This window comes from Xenia sp. Carnegie-2017, unplaced genomic scaffold (genome assembly GCF_021976095.1).
Source record: "Xenia sp. Carnegie-2017 unplaced genomic scaffold, XeniaSp_v1 HiC_scaffold_12, whole genome shotgun sequence".
NCBI classification, from domain to species: Eukaryota; Metazoa; Cnidaria; class Anthozoa; order Malacalcyonacea; family Xeniidae; genus Xenia; species Xenia sp. Carnegie-2017.
This window is the reverse complement of record NW_025813425.1, coordinates 519,549-541,148: the sequence shown is the minus strand read 5'-3', so window position 1 is coordinate 541,148 and position 21,600 is coordinate 519,549. Positions and strand designations below refer to the sequence as shown.

At 31.7% G+C, this 21,600-nt stretch overlaps 1 long non-coding RNA gene across 1 annotated transcript; it reads right to left on the bottom strand.

Annotated features, from left to right (window-relative positions):
* Positions 1-895: 895 nt before the first annotated feature.
* LOC124446574 lies at positions 896-19,706 on the bottom strand. The gene is made up of 2 exons (XR_006948476.1): positions 19,666-19,706; positions 896-1,171 (listed from the first exon to the last, which is right to left on the bottom strand). It is a non-coding gene; the product is annotated as an uncharacterized LOC124446574 (long non-coding RNA).
* Between the last annotated feature and the right edge of the window lie 1,894 nt (positions 19,707-21,600).

The window sequence follows — 21,600 nt, the reverse complement described above, 5'->3', positions numbered from 1 at the left end:
CCAAAAATGACTTTTACCTTTCGTCGACTGAAGGGAAGTTTCATTGGATGAACTATTGGGCGATAACGTAAAACTGAAATGATCAAAATTACAGAAATTTCACTTGATGTCAACAAGAAATAAATGTGATTTAAATTTGCACTGTATAACAGAACTATAACGTCTTTGAATAGTTTAAAGAGTATACACAGTAATACCAGCACGTCACATATCGCAAGATGTAAGACAAGAAAGTAGTAGTTCTTTTTAACAAAATCTTTTGTTTTAATATTGCAGCGATCACAAGAATATTTCCAATTATTCCAAATACACATATTGCAACTTCCAACACAAGATAAATTTCCATAGTGATATACGATTGATATGATTGAGTTACACGTTTTGTAAAGCTCTCTATTTTTCTACATTTCACTTTGCAAATAACCTCTAGAACTTGGCTGTTCAATTGCTCATTAAGTAAAATACTCAAATAAGCCAATGCGTTGTTCTATCTTCATTTTCAGCTTTACATTTATTTATGTGCTAAAACTGAGTAATTAGAACTATCGAAAGCTTATACTGTGTAATTATAAAACCCAACATCGATAAAACTTATTGATTTTTTGTTGAATTTAATTTTAAGATATTAGTACAGTACATAAAATTAAAAACTAATATAGCGTCGCGGCACAGCTTCAAGTGTGAACAAGCACGTTCCCAAAAACAAAACGCATTAAAAAGTATTCAAATTTTCCATATTTTATGACGAAATGCCACAATGGACGATAAACTTTCACTCTTTAATACGACAATTTTCTATTAAATTAAAGAAAATTCAAGAAAATATCAGTAACCTCAATAATCAATTGCTTGTGAATGTTTAGGATCCTGTAAGTAAATAAACCTTTATGTCTACCTTTATGTCTACGTTTATGTCTACATTTATGTCTACCTTTATGTCTTACTTTATGTCTACCTTTATGTCTACCTTTACGTCTATCTTTATGTTTACATTCATGTCTATCTTTATGTTTACTTTTGTGTCTGCCTTTATGTGTACATTTATGTCTACCTTTATGTCTACCTTTAAGTCTACCTTTATGTCCACCTTTATGTCTACCTTTATGTCTGCCTTTATGTCTACCTTTATGTCTACCTTTATGTCTACCTTTATGTCTACCTTTATGTCTACCTCTATGTCTACCTTAAAGTCTACCGTTATGTCTACCTTTAAGTCTACCTTTATGTCTACCTTTATGTCTACCTTTGTGTTTACCAATTAACGCGGCCTAATTCCTGGCAACAAATATTCCTATCTACAATTAACTACAAACAATTAACTAAACGAAATTTAGAGTGAAGGAGATACAGTTTTTCTATTCGAGAAGCGAATTCAATGTTTCGTTCATTTTAATGAAAGTTTGTTAGCTATACGAAATTTCTTAAAAAAAATTTGAAATCTTCTGTGATAATGAACGGCAAGGCATTCCAAGGCGTTCTTTTGTTATTGTCGATAAAGTCTCTTGTTTGTATGGTAAGTTTTAACTTATGAGCAATAGAAGCTTAGAAGAAGGAGATGGCCCTTGTATGAATAATTATCTGAGAGTAGTTTTAACCTAAAGGTGATCGACGGATGAATTGCTGGCGGTCAATAATCCAAACTAATATCACCCACATGTAATGGTATTTTCTTTCACTGATGGAAAGTTTTACAAAATACAATCACATGATAACGAAGCTCTGATAAATTAAGAATCCCTAATGAGAATATATTACTTACGAATGAACATTTGATCTCTACAAACAATTTCATGTGTATATATCACCGTAAAGACTCTGCTGTTGAGTTTCACGTTTGCACGTTATTTATGATATATTTTTTGTTTGAGTTCAACTTTATTTTCGCACTGGCAAAATCCTCTTGTATTTTTCTGGTTTAGAAGCCATTTCGCCACCATTGGTAATCAATAACAAGCTAATCGCTTTTTTTAAAATTTCAATACCGATTATTATAAAGTAAATTAAGGCATGCTTTTAGGGATATTAGTGATTAAATGTCCTGCAAACCGAGTTAGGTTTAGTAAAAAACCTCTCGAAGCCTAAGGGGAAAATTAATCACTAATATTCCTGAAAGCATGCGTTTACTTTGCAATAACATCAATGCATTCGACTTTCCCATTTGACAATAATGTTATCAAATTTTGCGCTAACTTTTAAATATTGACAACCATTGATTATGTTTAAATCATACATTGGTGTGTTAGGGATGGAATAAAGAATTCATGTTGTAATTTAATTGTAAATTCTGTTTTTGAATTGGTTCTATAAACCTATGTATGAATTTGTTTTGCACATATATTTTGTCTTTTAATTATTATTGAAGTTATTGATGATTCATCACTGATTTTCCCAAGTCAGTGACAAGAAAATTTCGACGCGAGGGAAGGATGATTTCTGTTACCACTCAACGACACAAACTGCGAGGCACTATAAAGTCAGTCTAAACGTCTCTAATGAATATATTGATGAGGGATCTTTAGAACTAATTTTCCCTATCTCTATAATTGAGGGAAATACGTCAGTAAACGTCACTGTGATAATAATAATCCCAAGGTAGCCATGTTATTATTATAGCTTTCAGGCATATTAGTAATTAATGTCCCGTAAAATTCTTGGGGCTTAAGGGAACATTTAAATATCACTTAAAACATGTGTTTACTATGTAATAACATGGTTGCGGTCAGTGATGGAATAAAGAAATTCATCTAGATATTTAAGTGTGAATTCTGTTCTTGAATTGGTTCAATGAACCTGTGTATGAATTTGCTTCGCAAATACATTTTGTCTTTTAATTACTGTCGAAGTAATTGATGGTTCATCACTGGTTTTCCCAAGTTAGTGACAAAAAAATTTCTGACGCCAGGGTAAGACGATTTCTGTTACCACTCAACGACATAAATTGAAAACAATATAGGCGTATTGTTTTATTGATGACGCTCACTGTGATAACAAAAGATCCCTAGGCAGCCATGTTATTACTATAATAACCCCACTGGTACATAGGCTCAGATAAACTTTATAGTGGTAGTGAGAAAAATCTGTTATATTTGCTAGTGACTGACAATACTTTATGCACTTGTTGACGTAGCATAGAGATAGACATTTAAATCATCACGATACGTCAGTTTCTAAAGGTCTCATTTTTTTACATCCTGCACATTAGGCCATGGTAAATAGAAAAAAATTTACTGGTAAAATTTGCCGTCAATGTAATTCTGGTCATCCTTTAATATGTCTGGGTATAAAGTTTGAATTTTTTATCAAAGTTTATGATTTGTTCAAAGTACAATGAACTACAGAACGCTATGGAAATGACAAATCTGAAAAGAGAGAATAGAATTTTATCACCAATCTCTAAATAAACGGGAGAACTTGTTTTATTAAGGAAAAGCTTTAAGTTTCAAATCGTACACTAAACCATCTTTGTACTTCTCCATATTTCTTTTCTGTTCTCAAATGAAAAGAATGCAACTTGTAACACTTTTGGGACAAAAGGGCAAAGCTATTAGTTGAAACTGCGCAGATGACAATACTAAATGAAGAAGCGCTATTAAATCAGTGCATAAGCTGGCTGCTGCCATGATTCTATGACTCACTGCAAAGAAGAGAAGCGACAAAAAATAAATAAAGAATGTTTAAAGAAGATATGGACCTCAAAAATCTACAATAAACACTTGAATTGTCATTCCAAATGTCGTTACAAAGTCATTGATGTACGCTATACCACAAAATATTTTATCTTTCTTCGATTGAAAGAAGGTATTTCCAACAACACCAAATACACATACATTGCGACAATGCATAGGAAAGCAATAAGCTTCCAAAACAATAGGATTGACATATGGCTGACCAACTAAACGTTCCTAATATGTATATGTGAGTTGAAAGAGACTAATCTGAAATATGTTGTGAAAATACTTAACCTTTTCAATAATTTCTTTTTCAGTGAATAAAAAAAACAATATAGCTAGCGTAACATTAGAGTTGTGTAAATAGGCACGTTTTCTTTGATAAAACACATAAAAATTATCTAAGTTGGTCAATTTATTTGACACAAAACCATATTAGAGTGTTTTGAAATAAACTATTTCACTGAATTGAGAAAATTTCAGAAAATTTCAGAAGTTATCATCAATTCCCGTTGATTAAATGTTTGCTGATAGCAAAGGTACTAGATATTTTGGCAACAATTAAAAGCAAAAAATATGTTATCATTTCCAAAACAACATACCAAGTATGGTAATTTCTAGATTTTTCTCCTTTTTTTTTAACTAATTTGAATCTTTATAAGATCCACAGTTGTTTGTGGAATATTCTACATATGAGAAATTCAATGCTTGTGCGGCCGAAATTGTAAAGTAAAATAGTTTATAGTAGATGCCTATAATAAGCTTTCATTAGGTGTTTTAGTCAGTGTAAATGTTTTAATCTAATTTATGTGCTTAAGTAAACTACACTCAAAGATTACAAACTTAGAGATAATATACTTAATGAATAAGGGCTTATTTTACATATTTACATATATGAGCACTGGTGTCAAATATATCTTGACTGTTCAAAAAACAGCTGTTTGTCTTTTGATTACAGCACGAGGCCAAGTTTTTAATGAAAATAGAAAAACTGTAGAGAAATCTATTCTGGTGGTGATCACAAATCTAAGTCTTATAGTTGATCCCAATTGTACCTAAATAACCCTGAAAAACAAAAGCCGTTCATAAAATTTCACTTTCTTGATACCAATTTTCTGTGATGTCTAACCAATGTAAGTTGACAAAAGAGGCTCAACTTGACCTTTTTTAATTAAGGTGGATGAGGAAAATAGCACATGGTTACAACTCCAAAACTATCTATAGAACAGGAAACATATGTAAGTGATTCAAAAGCAAACGTTTTTCGATCTGAATTAGCTTAAATTTGTCTTCCTGTGCAGCGCTTCCAAAAACACAACACTTTCCTGTCTAATACTCCATATATTAATGGATTGACGGCGTGCGAGCCGAGAACTCTAAAACAATAAGAAACTAATAGATTTAACAAGTTAGTTTCTGCAGAATAAAACATGTCCAACCGAGCTATAGTGAAATAAATATGACGCAATGCAAAGCAGAAAACCGTGCTGATGCAACGAAGATGATGCAACGAAGCCAATTGAAGACAAAATGCAGAATTGAGAATAAAATACAGACTATGAAAGTAATGAGCAGACGATTTCACGTAAGTTTTCCCCTGATGCGTTTTATAATGAATTCCAAGTCGACTTATTTATTTTTCTTAATTATATGACTTAATTATTTTTCCAGACGACAAAATGTTTATTGCATTCAATTCTTGCTTGATTCTGAAGATGACAACCACCAAGGTTGCCAAAACATCAAACAACATCAAGACCAACAGTCCTTCTCAGTACTCTACTAACCTGTAAAAGTCCACAAACATGTAAAAAAATTCCCGTAGTGCATTTGTTTGTAGCTACGACCTTAACTATGAGCAAACATTTAATAAATGGGAGTTATTGACAATTAATGGTACTTTTCTCATATTGGTGAAATAATTCATTTCAACAGAATCTAATATGGGTTTTTGTCATAGAAAATGGCCAATAATTTTTAGGAGTTCTATTCTTAAAGACGTGCTTATTAGCACAGCCGTAATGCTACGCTATATTGGATTTTGGTTTATTCACTGGAAAAGGAATTACTGAACGGCAGTGAAATTCTTTGATATTTCGTTAAACTTTTCTAACATACATTTAATAGCCACATTTCGTATAAATGAGTTATATCAATGATATATTGTTATGGATGCTTTTAAATTTTCCATTGTGACAAGATGTGTATTTCACATTATTGGAAATACTCTGTGATCCTTTAATATTAAAACAAAGGATTCTATGAAAGAAAAACTATTACATTCTAGTCTAGCATCAAGGATAAGTGACTTATATACAGTCCTATGTAGGTATACATTTCTCCGTGAGATCTTGCTATTCATTCTTAAAAGCACTCCGCGAGCATTAAAACTACACTGAAAATTGAAAAAGGTCATTTTTTCATTCCATTTGAAACATGAAATAAAGAAAATCGAGCTCTCCCATACATTAAGTAGATCAAATTTGTTAAGTATATTATTATGAAAGTTGTCCTTGTGTGACATATAGCAATATCAGTATTTGGTATTGTTGGAAATACACTTCTGATAGCGTCAATATTAAAAAAAAGTTTCATTAAAAAAAGAACGATGACTTTCTTTTCTTGCATCTTGCGATATGTGACGTGCTGGCATTGTTATGTATATTTCTTTAGCAGTTCAAAAGCGTCACAGTTTTCTTTAGCTGCGTTTATATAAATCACATTTATTTTTTGTTTACAACAAGTGAAGTCTCATTTGATGTTTATAATTTCGTTATCCTGCGTCATCCTGCGTTCGTCAATCCATTAAAATATTTCTTTAGTCGACGAAAGGTAAAAATTGTTTGTGGTTTAGGGTACATCTTTGGTTTGTTACGACAATTTAAATGAAATTTCATGAGCGCATTGTGGATCTTTGACGTCTTTATTACATTTATGAATCGTTTGTTTATTTTACTTGTTTTTACACTTTCATTATAATATTTTCTTTCACTTAGCTACTCCAGAAATGCTCGAGTATTGATCAAAAAAAGGGGAAAGCCCTGAGAGCTTACTTTAATACAAGACAGTCTCACTCGTTTATAATTCTTCGCCAGTTCCAGTCTTCGAAGATGTACACAGAGTTTAAAAAAATTTTCGTTTGTGCAATAACTGTTTTCTGTTTTTTAGTAGGTCATATATAATGGATGAAACGTTTTGTGAATTTTTATTTTACGCCAGTAACAAACGTGAAGATTATATACATTGCAACTTTTCTTAAAATTCTTTGCTCGTACAAAGTCAATCCCCTAATCTATGAAAGACTTGACAGAAAGATGTTGTATTTTTGGAAGTGCTATTCAAAGAGACAAATTTGAGCTAGGTCAAATAACAAAACACTAACCTTTCAATCACTTGCATGTTCTTGTTTTAGTGGTTTTATGTGTTTGAATTACATAATGTTTTTAAAGTGGTCTTTTATGTAGTTCAATATACAGAATCAAGAAGAATTCTTACGCTTGTTTTAACAAAAATTTCTTCGCACGATAGGTATAATCTGCAACTAGCTAAATTATCATAATTCAGTGTTAGCTGCATGAAAGTTGTCTTTTTTATTATTTTCTAGTTTTTTTACGTGTGGAACATTTAACAATTATAACTTCACACGTTCTTTTAAAAATTCAATTGAAAATTATAGATAGACAGAAAGATGAAAATGTAATTGCATTTCATTTACATCTAACTTTGACAAACTAAGACTTTTTATCTAAAGCTATAACTAGCTTATACACTTCCCTCGACAGCATTACAATACCTTCTTTTTTTGACAAATGTTTCAATTTATAGTTGCTGTTCAGTTGCATGTTCATTGGTTATCTATTAGCAAAGATCATTGTGATATGCGGGAACCTAAGGAGTTTTACTAAACCTCACGAGGATTAAGGGAACATTTAATCACTAATATCTCTGAAGGCATGCGTTTTATTTGTAATAGCATGTTTGGAGAAAGTATAATTGATGAGATGCTCTTCCATTGAAAATAATTTCACTAAATTTTGAGTTCACAGATTTGAATATTGACAACCATTCATGGTGTTCAAAACAATATATTGTTCAAGGTAACTTCACAAATTATATAAAAGCAAACAGTTTCTAAGTTTTGAGTGAAGATAAACTCATTAAATACAGCGTCCCAACATGCACAAGCTATGTTTAGTAAGGACGTTCTTAAAACGAAATACATTCAAAACTAAATTAATTTGTGGCATTTTATTGGACAAGAAGCAGCAATTAATTTGGTCTAGTAATAAGAACTTAATTCGGCAAAATTGCTCATTAATCATTTCAAGATATGGTGGATTGGCGATGACACATTGAATATATTTTGGGAAAGCTAAAGATTGTTGGTGCGCAATAAATCTGCTGCACACAGAAAAATGATTTTTTTGGAATAATTGAATTTTGTGGCTCCAATTTCATCAAGCAAACATAGCTATAACTCTTTCCTTAAAACTACAAAGTTTTTACTTTTTTATATACACTTCAAGAATCTGAAATTCAATCTACAATAGTCATTCAAAGTTTGGTTCGCAAACTAATGATGAATTTCTATATATACTTAATGCAATTTCTTTGATTAAAGGAAGGTTTCAGTTACAATCACACAACAACAAAAATCAAATTCTATTCACACTCTAAAAGAACCCTACTTTAAACAAATCATTATATTTAAGATAAATATGTCCTTTAACACCCGATAAAGAAACATGCATAAGTAATTAAAGAGCAAACATGTAGTTTTCTGGATTGATTCAAATTTGTCTTTTTGTGCATCACTTGTTCAAAAGAACAACACTTGTCTGTCAAATATTCCATCGATTATTGGATTGACAGCGTGCGACCCCAAAATACCAAGAACAGAAGCAACATTTACATTGACTATGCTACTTTCCTAGTACATATCTAATACAAAAAAACTGTATACAAATAAATACAACAGACTGCAAAAAAAAACTGTCATCGTACAGACAAACAAAGGTTTAAGATTCCATTTGTATCTGTGAAGACTTGAGCTGGTGGAGGATTGTAGATGAGACTGTTTTGCGTTGGAGAAAGCTCTAAGTGCTTTTCTTTGTTTGATCAATGCTTAAGCAATTATGGAGTAAATTAAAGTCAGGAAGATTATTGGGAAAAATGAAGAAACATGGATAAAACGCAAGCAATTTGTAAATGTAATAACCATCTTGAGGATTCACAATGCACTTTTGAAATATTATTGCAACTGTCGCAACCAAACCAATGATGTATGCTGTGCCACAAACGATTTTTATCTTTCGTCGACTGAAGGAAGGTTTCAATGGATGAACTATCTCACGATAAGGTAGAACTGAAATGATCATTATCATAGATACTCCACTATTTTCAAAAAAATATTTATGCTGTCTATTGAGCAGTCCAAACACAATGAGTTAAATTTGAAATGACATGCAAGATTTCAGAAAAACAGAAATTTATTAATACAAATGCGTCTTATATCACGAGATGTAAGACGAGAAAGTAGTAGTTCTTCTTTAACAGAATCTTTTGTTTTAATATTGAAGCGATCACAAGAGTATTTCCAAAAATACTAAATGTGCATATTGCAATACTCAAAACAAAAAAAATTTCCATGATAAAAATATGATAGATATGATTGTATTACTATACGTTTTGGAGTGGTCTGTATATCTCTGTATTTCGCTTTGCAAATGCCAAAAAGAATTTGGTTTTTTGGTGCTCTGTAAGTGAAATACTCAACAAATGTGTTATATTACTTGTTCTGCCTTCTATGTTAGCTATACTGACCAATCAGAATTCATGAAAGTTTATAATGTGTAATTACATAACCAATCGTCAACAAAACTTAATGCTTTTTATAATATTTAATTTTAAAATATTATTACAGTTAAACAAAAACAAACGCACGTAACGTCTCATCACAGCAGCAAATGTGAATAGGCACGTTCCCTAAGACAAAGCGCATTCAAAAGTATCCAAATTTATCATATTTTATTCGACAAAAAGCCATATTGAAGAATAAATTTTGACTGCTTTAGACAAAATCATTACATTAAATTCCATAAAGTATCAATAACCTCAATGATCAAATGCTTATTACACTTTCCAAATGCCATGAAAAACTGTTTATTAGTTCCGAAGTTGTTCAAGTAAATTGTTTTAAAATATAGCAGTACAAGTTTACGCATCTGCTCTTTCTAATTCGTTCTAACTTATTGTTTTAAATACTCCAAATACACTCGCTCATGTTTCATTATCCTAGACACCGCCAACACTCAATTTTCTCTAAAACTTATTGAAGCCTTACACATATGCAAACAAAAACCGATCTTAAGAAAAAAATTAAACATTTTAACTTCATTTGTTACCGAAATGAGTTAATTTTATGCTGTCTCTTGAGCAAGCTAATCGAAATCAGTAAACATTAAATTGATAAGCAAGATATAAAAAAAAGATAAGTTTATCAATACAAATGCGTCACATATCGCGAGATGCAAGAGAGAAAGTAGTAGTTCTTTTTTAACGGGATCTTTTGTTTTAATATTGTAACGATGACAAGAGTATTTCCAAAAATACTAAATACACATATTGCGAGAATGAGAATTATATCAGCTGCCATGATAATATGAGTGAGCTAACCTTTTAGACTGCTCTAGTTTTCGATATCTCACTGTGGAAATACCATGAAAAATTGTGTTTTCAGTTTTCAGTGAGTTGTCTTGTTCTATATTTGTTATTAGCTACATTTGCAATATAGGTATACGTTCATGGAACTGGAAATGGGCACAGTGCTAAAACGAACCAATCAGCAGCCATTAAAGTTCATACTATTTAATTACCTTTAATCACCAAATATCGACGAAACATTTTATTGCATTTTAGTTAATTTATTTTAAAGTAATTCTTGCAGTGGATAAATTTAAAACCTATTTTAACGTTGCCTCACCTGCAGAATAAAAACTTTCCCAGAGACGAAGAGATGCACAACTTACTCATGCATATTATAAAACACATACTCAGATCTTTTCACTCCACCTCCTTCAACTATACACTAAAGTAGAGAGTCAGACCCAACAAGTCCCTGGCTTGTGACCGGTATAGCCGTGTTTTAAGGTGAAAGGAAATTTACTTTATTTAGTTGTTGATCTTCTTTCCCAGCGACAAGTGCTGTAACGCAAGATTATAGCTTCTTGCACGCACAAAAGAGATAACGTAGTATGATATGAAATTCAATCACATGAAATAGGATGTAAACTAGCATGCGTCATATTAGAAATAAAGTAATAAAGCCTAGTTCATATATAGTTGTAGTTGTTGTAATTCCATCGGAGATAAAGTCAACAGCAATTACAACAGTAAGCGTTCACACATAGTTGTAATTGTTATAAAATAGCACATTAGTACCGAGGTCTCGCACGTTATGATGTCGGCGAATATGGTTATATTTGCGCATGCGTTAGGACATCTTAACTGGAAAGGAGCAATATGGCGCTTGTTAATCAACGAGTCTCATGAATGTATCAACGAAGGGTGTGGATAAAATGCGGACTCGGACTGGTGGACTGCCTAATGGATAGTGTGGATGAAGTTTTAAATTAACTGAAGAATTTGGACTGTTGGGCGCTTACTGAGGTTAAACTATATATTACTTAGTGTTACATCACAGCTGTAATAAGCGCATTTGCAAAGATAAAACGGATAGAAAACTATTTAAATTTTCTATTTTACTGCTAGACATTTTATGATTTAAATATAATAGTTATGTCCGTTTGTAGCTCTTCGTACCACATACCTTGGAATTATGTGTGAAACATTTTGTCAATACTTTTATAGAAGTAAGATTCTATTTTCAAATAATATACACATATAAATGTTATCAATTAATGAAAATGCAATTGCAGAACAAAAATTTGATCTATAAATTGAAACATCCGTCAATGTTGCCTGTTTTAAAGGAAATTTCTTCACTAATTATTGCTATAGATGTTTTCTAATTGAAAGTTTGTCAGTTCTATATGTCTTTTCTGTTTATGTTTGTCTTTTGAGTGTTTATAAGATCATGCGATGCAGTTAACTCTAGATTGTTCCACGGATGAAAAAGACAAAGGAGGCAAATTTCCTCGTTTCTTCAAAAACTCTGGGTTATTGGGGATATTTTTTTTAAATCGCGTAAAAATTCGCAGCGAACTAAAATTACGACACTTTACTTAGATTTAGTTAGACTTCTATCATTCGAAGCAAAAGCTTTTTAGTGAACGCGTTAAAGGTCTTCTTGTGGTTTTGATATTAACTTCACGAAAGACCTCTTTTTTAAAAGCATTATGCAACTCAAACAGATAATTACACGAACATGAAACATACAAATGATCGAGTATCAAACGTTTTTTTCTCTCCGTTTGCTCAAATTTGTCTTTTTGTGCAGCACTTCCAAAAATACAGCATTTTTCTGTCGAATATTCCATATATTAGGGGATTGACAGCGTGCGAGCTAAAAATTCTTAGAGAATGAGCAACATATAGATACTTTAAATTTTTTGTGCTGCAAAATACCAATGCACAATAGTTGCCACATGATAAATATGACCAGTTGAAAAACAGAGAACCGTTATTGCACAAACGAAAAATGTGTTCAAGCTCTGAGTATATCTTGAAGACTCAAGTTGGGCGAGGATTGAAGATGAGGTTTTGTTGCATTGGAAAATGTTCTTAGTGCTTTTCTTTATTTGATCAATGCTCGAGCGACTATGGAATAAATCAAAGTCATCAATATTATTGGGAAAATGTGGAAACAGGCATAAAAAACAAACCATTCGTAAATGTAATAACGACCTTCAGGATCTACAATGCACTCTTGAATTTTCATTCCAACTGTTGTGACCAAACCAACGACGTACACAAAGCCACAAGGGATTTTTATCTTTCTTCGAGTGAAGGAAAGTTTTAATGGATGATCTTTCACACGATAACGTGGAATTGAAATGATCAAACTCCACCTATTTAAAACAAAGTATCTATGGAACCTATATATGAGCAACTGAACGAAAATGAGGCACTTTTGAACTGAATGAAAAATATATTTAGAAGAGAAAATACTTCACAAGTCGCAATATGCAAGACAAGAATGTAGTAGGTTTTCTTTAAGAAAATCTTTCGTTTCAATATTGAAGCGATCACAAGGGTATTTCCAACAATACCAAATACACATAATGCGACAATGGAAATTATATGAGGTTCCATAAAGATATTACTGATATGTCTGACCTACTGAGTGCCTCATTTTCCTTTATTTCACTTTGCATATGCCTTAAGAAAATATGTTTAAAGAATGATGCATATTTTACATTTTGTGATATTTGAAATTAGCATCAATTGTATGTTTTGGGTATGAAATACAGCTGCTGGTCTTTTCCTTACAACAAATTGGCAGTTATAGTAATGAAAATTGAAGAACTGTAGCATTTAAGATGACAATATTATGACAAATTTGTGTTTTATAGTTAATCAAAATAGGTTGACGAAAAAAAGCTGCTCCTGAGATTTCACTATATTGATGAAAATTTTTTTTTAATGTCTAAACTATATGTCAGTGAATTAAGATGTGACTAAACATCTCTTTTGTTAATGAAGGGGGGTGGGTCGGGTAGTATTTGGGGACACCGAGAAACACTTATTGTTTAGATAAAATTTTCGTTTCGCTATTGTGTTTGACAGCTTAGATATTAAATTTTATTGTTTTGCGTAAAAATCAATCATAAAAGAGTTCATGAAAATCGAAGTCATCAAACTAACGCCAATTGTTCACGTTATGTTTATTGAAGTTTGATAATTATTAACAAGACATCTTCTACAGACCAACATCTCGCTTTCGACTAATGTAAAAGTGAATTTTTCAGCAAATTTATCCAATAAGCCAATCCTTTAGATTCCTTAATGTCGTCTTTTCTCTTTTTACCGGAGAATAAAAAGACGTCCTTACAGCGTGAGGACGTCTCTAACGCGAAAACAGCCAACATTTGTTAGAATACATAAATATAGTCACGAATAAATGATCAAAATTTGCGTCAAGTAAGAGAAATGCAAAATTCATATCCCATAGAAGTGAAGAGGGCTAGCAAAGTCGAAAGCGATAAGAAAATGGTTTTCCCAGCAGTCTATAGAGCATCTGAATATTCATATTTTCTTGCGAAGTGATATACCCACCTCAAAATATTGAAAAGGTTCTTCCATCCCTGATGGCTTAAACCTTATGACGTATCTTCCGTATCTCATGTTTACTCTCTTTTGTTCTCTTGTAACCATGCATCTTCTTTGGCAATCTTTTAATTTCCGAAATATATTATTCATCTACAAAGTCTCCTTATCTACTTTTCTTCCAAACAACACACTAAGTACTTTCTACCAGTCTCCCTCCTCATATTTGCTTCATGTAACACATTATGGAATTTCCTATTAAAAATTTTTCCCAATACTTCATTTTCACCGTGCAGCAATATTTTATTTTTCAAATAATACGCATTTCATAATTTTATTCGCAGATAAACCAAACATTAAAACTGCATTTGAGCAACTAAAATGTGAACTAATTAGGAATGAATGCATTTGTTAAAAAAAAGATAGCATTGTAGCTGGCTAACGCAGTCAATTAAAAACAACTATCAGCTAATTTCAGTTGTTTGTAATTTTTACATGCACTAGTCAAAGTCCTAAATAAAGACTATCCAAATACATTTCTATTTATTTGTCTATACTTCTCTTATGATATTTCAAAACAACACTCTACTTAATTGTCAAATATTCCACGTGAATGACAGGTTGAAATACAATAAAGCTAAAGACAATTTTCATTATCTTGGAAATATTGTCTTATTCGGGATCTATGTAAAGATTACTTGAGAACTGTAATGTGTAGCAAACTTTGACTTTAATCTAGTTAGTTTTAGGTTTTAACGTGTATCATTTGAATAAAATATTTTTTCAGTAAGCACGTCGTCTTCTTGGTTCTGATACTGAAATCAATAAAGGCCTTGTTTTTGAAACATTAATTTAACGTAAATAGTTTAAACATTAAAAAAGGAAACATATTAGTAATTGTCAAACGTCCTGTTATCTGAATTAGCTAATTATCTTATAGTCACAATCAGCGATTATGGAGTAAGTCACAGTCATGAAGATTATTGGGAAAATGTAGAAACATGAATAAAACGCAAACAATTCGTAAATATAATAACGAGCTTGAGGATCCACAATGCACTCTTGAAATGTCATTCCAACTGTCGTAACTAAACCAATGATAAACGCTAAACTACAAATGATTTTTATCTTTTGTCGACTGAAGGAAGGTTTCAATGGATGAACTATCGCACGATAACGTAGAACTGAAATGATTAACATCATAGATACTCCACCTATTTGAAAAAAAGTATCTATGCCACTTATGTATGAGCAGTTTAACAAAATTGGATTGCTTTTTAAATAGTGTTCAAAAATCTCAAAGAGAAATATACGCAATAGTACAATTGAGTCACATATTGCAAGATGCAAGACAAGAAAGTAGTAGTTTTTGTTTAACAGAATCTTTTGTTTTAAAATTGAAGCGATCACAAGAGTATTTCCAGCAATGCCAAGCATGCCATAACAGAAACTACAATATCTCTCATTATTAATGATTTGTCCCAACCCAGCAGAAGTCTCATATATTCATGGTCATCATTAATAGTCGGCTCAATCAAGTTATTTATGGATAATAATATCTCTGAACTGAATTGGTAAATGGGTTATTAATCCATTTTTTGCGAAGTCGAAGCATTTGTTGTCATGTAAGCATGCCAGCTGTTGACAGACTGAGATATAACTTTTTGCAGGAACTGAAGTTCAAATATTTTAGAATAATAAAGTCCATTTGGAGTCCGTTGTACGACATGTATGCATGGACACTATTGAGATATTTATGCATGTACAACTGAGAAAAAGATTATTAAAAATAAATTTTAATAAATCAAATGACAAATGCAATTAAACACAGTAGTGTTAATAATAATTTCAAGCGTTTGAGGAGAACGATATTATCGAACCTGAAAATATTTTTAAAGGACATGGTAACGATATGATCTTATAGAAATTTAATCAGTTATATGGCCAGTTATCTTCTGAATGAACATGTTTATAATTTTGAGTTTGTTCATATTTCTGCCTTATTTGAATCTCCAAAAGAAAATCAGTTGTTTGCTGGGTATCACACAATATTTGACACATGATTATAAATTAAAACATCTTACATTAGATGCCTGTAACAATGACTACCATCACAACGTTTTTTGTATATAAAAAATGTTTACACAGATCTCGGCTTGCATGTGTTTTTCTCTGAGTGTTGATGGTTTTCAACTTGTTCCTGTTCAACAATTGTAATACAGTTTTAGCTATTTAAATACATGAAAGTTTCGGGCAAATAAAAAACTCGAAAAAAAGTGGAATGATAATTACTAGAATTTTATCAATTTTTTTAACAGCTATTTCAGTAATAATACCGTGCGGTATTTCTCCATTCAGCATTTTATAGATCAGCGGATTCCACAAAATGACCTCAAAACACGGACAGAAAATGCAGTGTACATATTTGTGGAAGCATTCAATGAAGGAAGAATATTTGACTGAATCATTGTGTACATATTTCTATAAGCGTTCAATAAAGGAAGAATATATGACTGAATCATTAGAGAAAGAGCATTATCTCAAGTTTCAGCGCATCTTTACAGCAAAATAATAAATATGACCCGTTTTTAAGTAGAGAACTGTGCTTACGCAGATGAAAAATGTCGTACTATTTTGAGTATGTGTGATGGAGGACTTAAGGTGAAGTTATGTTGGTTTGCAGAATGTCTTCAGTGCTTTTCTTTGTTTGACCAATGCTCGATTGATTATGGAGTAAGTCTCAATCATGAATATTATTGAGAAAACGTAAGAGCAGACATGAAAAATGATCAACAATGTACTCTTTAACTGTCATTCCAACTGTCTTTAACAGCTATTAAAGTACGTGATTGAATAATGTCTTCTTTGAACCAACGCCGTTAATGTAGATAATTCAAAAAAAGTCTCACAAATCGTGTTCATAAGCCAACTCTACTTTTAGCATAATGCAAATAAAAAAGTAATATCGAGGTTAGTCGCCCGTTTTCGCCTGCAATGCGAATTACGTAGCTACTGAAGTGACGGAAGTGTTATTTCACTAACTTGGAATCAATATGTTCCTGCTGTGGAAATAACATGCTTTAATTGCTAAAGTCATATTGTGAAGAATAAGAGCAACTAATGGCACTCTTGTAAATGTCATTTAAATGATCCTGTGGCATTCAACTTGATTTCTTTTATATATATATTTTTTTTTATCTATTTTGATTATTTCTTTTGATTGTATGTCATGTGGTCAAAACTATAACACACTTACTATAAAACAAATATAAACAAATAAATAAAGGTGACCTATTGTTTGTTGTTCAATAAAATCTTATTTAGTCATTACTAATTGACCAATTTTGAACACGGTGGTTATGACAAAATTGCATATTGGTTACAACCATTAAAAATTTTTGTTTAAACCATCTTAACTGATATCATTGCGAGAATCATCTCGTTCAGATGAGTATGACTCGTCTCTACTACCTGTGGGCTTGGTAGCTCAACAGGTAGAGCGGCGGATTAGTATCCCGAAGGTGCGAGTACAAATGTCGTCCAAGTGACATGTTTTTCATATGCATATAAAAACAGTGTTAGGATTAATATTTTGTTTAACTTGTTGTTTCCAAGTGACCAGAGTATTTCTAAGTGATATGGTTGTATTGACCATTGTAATTGGCAATTTCTAAATGACCAATTTTTCATATGATTGTTATGACCAAATTGCAATAGTTGCAACCGTTGCTAGTATACATGCAGTTGCTAGGCTTCAACATTGTATCCCATGATGCTGCGTGTTATCATTTAAGGATGAGCATGCTTACAGCGATTGCGTGCATCGCTTACACATCATTCAACAAACGCAAAACAATGCTGAGCGCAAGTTGAGTGTACGTGTTGGGAGTGTTTGTATGCAGCGTAACAACGTATTCTAAACTACATACGACAGACATTATCTTCAACCGAAAGAATGTTTGAAGGTTTTTTATTATTTGACTTACCATCATGAGCCTTAGCATCATACGTCCAAATCTCCAAAAATTCTTAGCGGTTAAAGTTAACAATTTGACCAACAGTTATTCTTTATAACATTTCCTTTTTTTTGAGATCAACTTTGCGGGGACGAAATGTAAAGTAAGAAGTTCGAAACGGTATTCTTGTCTCCTCTCATACAACGAATTAAAATGGTACTGTCCTCTGAGTTTGTTTCATTTTACATAGTGTTTCAGCATCCACTATAATCTTGTATCTGGTTTGGCAGCCATTCTGCAAGCAAAGAAGTCAATCATAAGTTATAGCCACACCTTAGAATAGTTGGTTTGTACGTAGAGGCTGTCGCAAAAAGCTGCTAGTATTTGTAATCATTCGACATTTAGAAGTTGCTCGATTAAAGATAGTTAATCTCCAAAGAGCAATAACAATGAAAGAAAAAAATTTTTTGCATTCAACATGAAGGATTAGCTTAGAAAAAAATTTTATGCTTCAGCCCATGATGGTCATTTAGTAAATAAAGCAACATCAAAACTGAATGGCCATTTAGAAAGAAAAACCTCTCTTTGATATTTAAGTTATACGTCGGTTTCAATGAATTTTGCCATCTATTTTGTTCTAACTTCATTTTCAGCTTTACATCTATTTATGTGTTAAAACTGAGCAATTAGAACTATCGAAAGTTTATACTGTGTAATTATCAAACCAACATCAATGAAACTTATTCCTTTTTTGTTGAATTTAAATTTAAAATACTAGTACAGTACATAAAATTAAAAACTAATATAGCGTCACGGCACAGCTTCGAGTGTGAACAAGCACGTTCCCAAAAACAAAACGCGTTAAAAAGTATTTAAATTTTCTATGTTTTTATGACGAGATGCCACAATGGACTATTAACTGTGACTTTTTAATACGAAAATTTTCTATTAAATTAAAGAAATTTCAAGAAAATACCAGTAACCTCAATAATCAAATGCTTGTGAATGTTTAGGATCGTGTAAGTAAATAAACTGTTGGAAGCTGAGAAAATGACTTTCTTCTATAAATTTCTAGCTGCTTTCATTTTTGTATTTCACTTTCTAAATGCCAAGAAAAACTGCGTTTCTTTGTAATTTATCAGTGCAGTTTCAATGCTCAACGATGTTTCATATAAATTTGTTGTTATGTACATCTGCAACTGAAAGGACATTATTTCACGTTTGTAAAATATATATTAAAATTGACCAATAAAAAACCACTGACAAAAGTTTGCACTGCGTAATAAAACAAATCAATAACGATGAGTGAGTTAAGAGCAAAATCGCAGATGTTAATATGCAACTTCTCAAAGACAAAAGGCAGAGAAACGAAGAAATAAACCCATTTTTGAAATCTAAATTTAAGTCGTGGCATCGATTAAATTGCTTGATATGGAAAAATAGATTTTTTTGAGAATTGAAGTAAGAAATAATCGATCAATTACGAATATAAATCAGATTGCTCAAAGTTTGTACGTTATAGGAAATTTCTAACGAGATGTTGAGAACGATGGAACTGTCAGTAAATGCTTGCTAATAATGGACAAACAGAAATATATTCATAAACAGAAATATATTTTACAGCGCATGTTCTCTTGTTTTTTATTAAACTCATCACGTTTTAATCAATTCCATCATTTTTTATGTAAAATATAAATCATTAGGTAGGTTTTGAGTACGTTTTAGGAGCTATGAATAATTTTCAATCTTGTATTCAAGTTATTTCGGATTAATTCCATCTTTATGTCTTCCTTTGTGTCTACCATTTTGTCTACATTTATGTCTACCTTTATGTCTACTTTTTTGTCTACTTTGTTACAACCTTTATGTCTACCTTTATGTTTATCTTTGTGTCTACCTTTATGTCTACCTTTACGTCTACCTTTATGTCTAACTTTATGTCTACTTTTTTGTCTACTTTGTTACTACCTTTATGTCTACCTTTATGTTTACCTGTGTGTCTACCTTTATGTCTACCTTTACGTCTACCTTTATGTCTAACTTTATGTCTACTTTTTTGTCTACTTTGTTACTACCTTTATGTCTACCTTTATGTTTAACTTTGTCTCTACCTTTATGTCTACCTTTACGTCTACCTTTATGTCTACCTTTATGTCTACCTTTATGTCTATCTTTATGTTTACATTCAAGTCTACCTGTTTTGCCCATTGGCATTATTGCTTGCAACAAATATTCCTATCTATAATTAACTACAAACAATTTACTAAACGAAATTTTGAGTGAAGGAAATACAGTTTTTCTACAAGAGAAACGAATTCAATTTTTAATTCATTTTATAGAAAGCTTGTTAACTATTCAAAATTTCTCAAAAAAATTTTGAATTGTTTGGTGATAATGAACGGCAAGGCATTCCATGGCATTGTTTTGTTAGGGTAGATAGAGTCTCTTGGTTGTATAGAAAATTTTAACTTATGAGCAATAGAAGCTTCAAAGAAGTAGATGGACCTTGTATGAATAATTATCTGAGAGTAGTTTTAACCTAAAGGTGATCTACGGATGAGTTGTTGGCGGTCAATATTCCAAACTATTATCACTCACATGTAATGGTATTTTCTTTCACTGATGGAAAGTTTTACAAAGTGCAATTACATCATGACGAAGCTCTGATATATTAAGGATCACTAACGAGAATATATTATTTACGTATGAACATCTTTATCTCTACAAACAATTTCATGTGTATATATTATCGTAAAGATTCTGCTGTTAAGTTTCACGTTTGCACAATTGTTATTTATGCTATATTCTTTTGTTTGAGTACAACTTTATTTTCGCACTGCCAAAATGTTCTTGTAACTTTCTGTTTTAGAAGCCATTTCGCCAGCATTGGTAATCAATAACAAGCTAATCGCTATTTTGACATTTCAATACCGGATTATTAGAAGTAAATTAATGCAAGCTTTCAGGGTTATTGGTGATTAAATGTTACATGTTTGTACATGTAGATCGTCCAGGTTGGTATAGTCTTGGTATTTCATTGTGAATTCTGAATTTGAATTGGTTCAGGAAACCTATATATGAATTTGCTTAGCAAATTCATCTTGCCTTTTACTTATTGTGGAAGTTATTAATGATTCATCACTGGTTTACTCAAGTTCGTGACAAGAAAGTTCCTGAAGCGAGGGTAAGATGAGTTTGGTTACCACTCAACGACACAAAGTGTGAGGCACTATAAATTTAGTCTAAGCGTCCCTAATGAATGTATTAAGGAGGGATATTTAGAAGTAATTATCCCTAGATCTATAATTGAGGGAAATACGTCAGTAAACATCACTGTGATAACGAAATATCCCAAGGCAGAATGTTATTATTATAGCTTTCAAGCATATTAGTGATTAAATGTCCCGCAAACATCTCGAGGCTTAAGGGAACATTTAAATATCCCTTAAACCATGCGTTTACTCTGTAATAATATGGTTGCGGAAGGAATAATCAATGCATTCGACTCTTCCGTTTGACAATAATTTTATCAGATTTTGAGCTCACTTATTTGAAATTGACAGCAATTGATGGTGTTTAAAGCTCACATTTTTCATGGTCGGTGATGGAATAAAGAAATTCATCTAGATATTTAATTGTGAATTCTGTTTTCGAATTAGTTCAGGGAGCCTGTGTATGAATTTGCTTTGCAAATACATTTTGTCTGTTAACTATTGTCAAAGTTATTCACAAAGTTCATCACTGGTTTT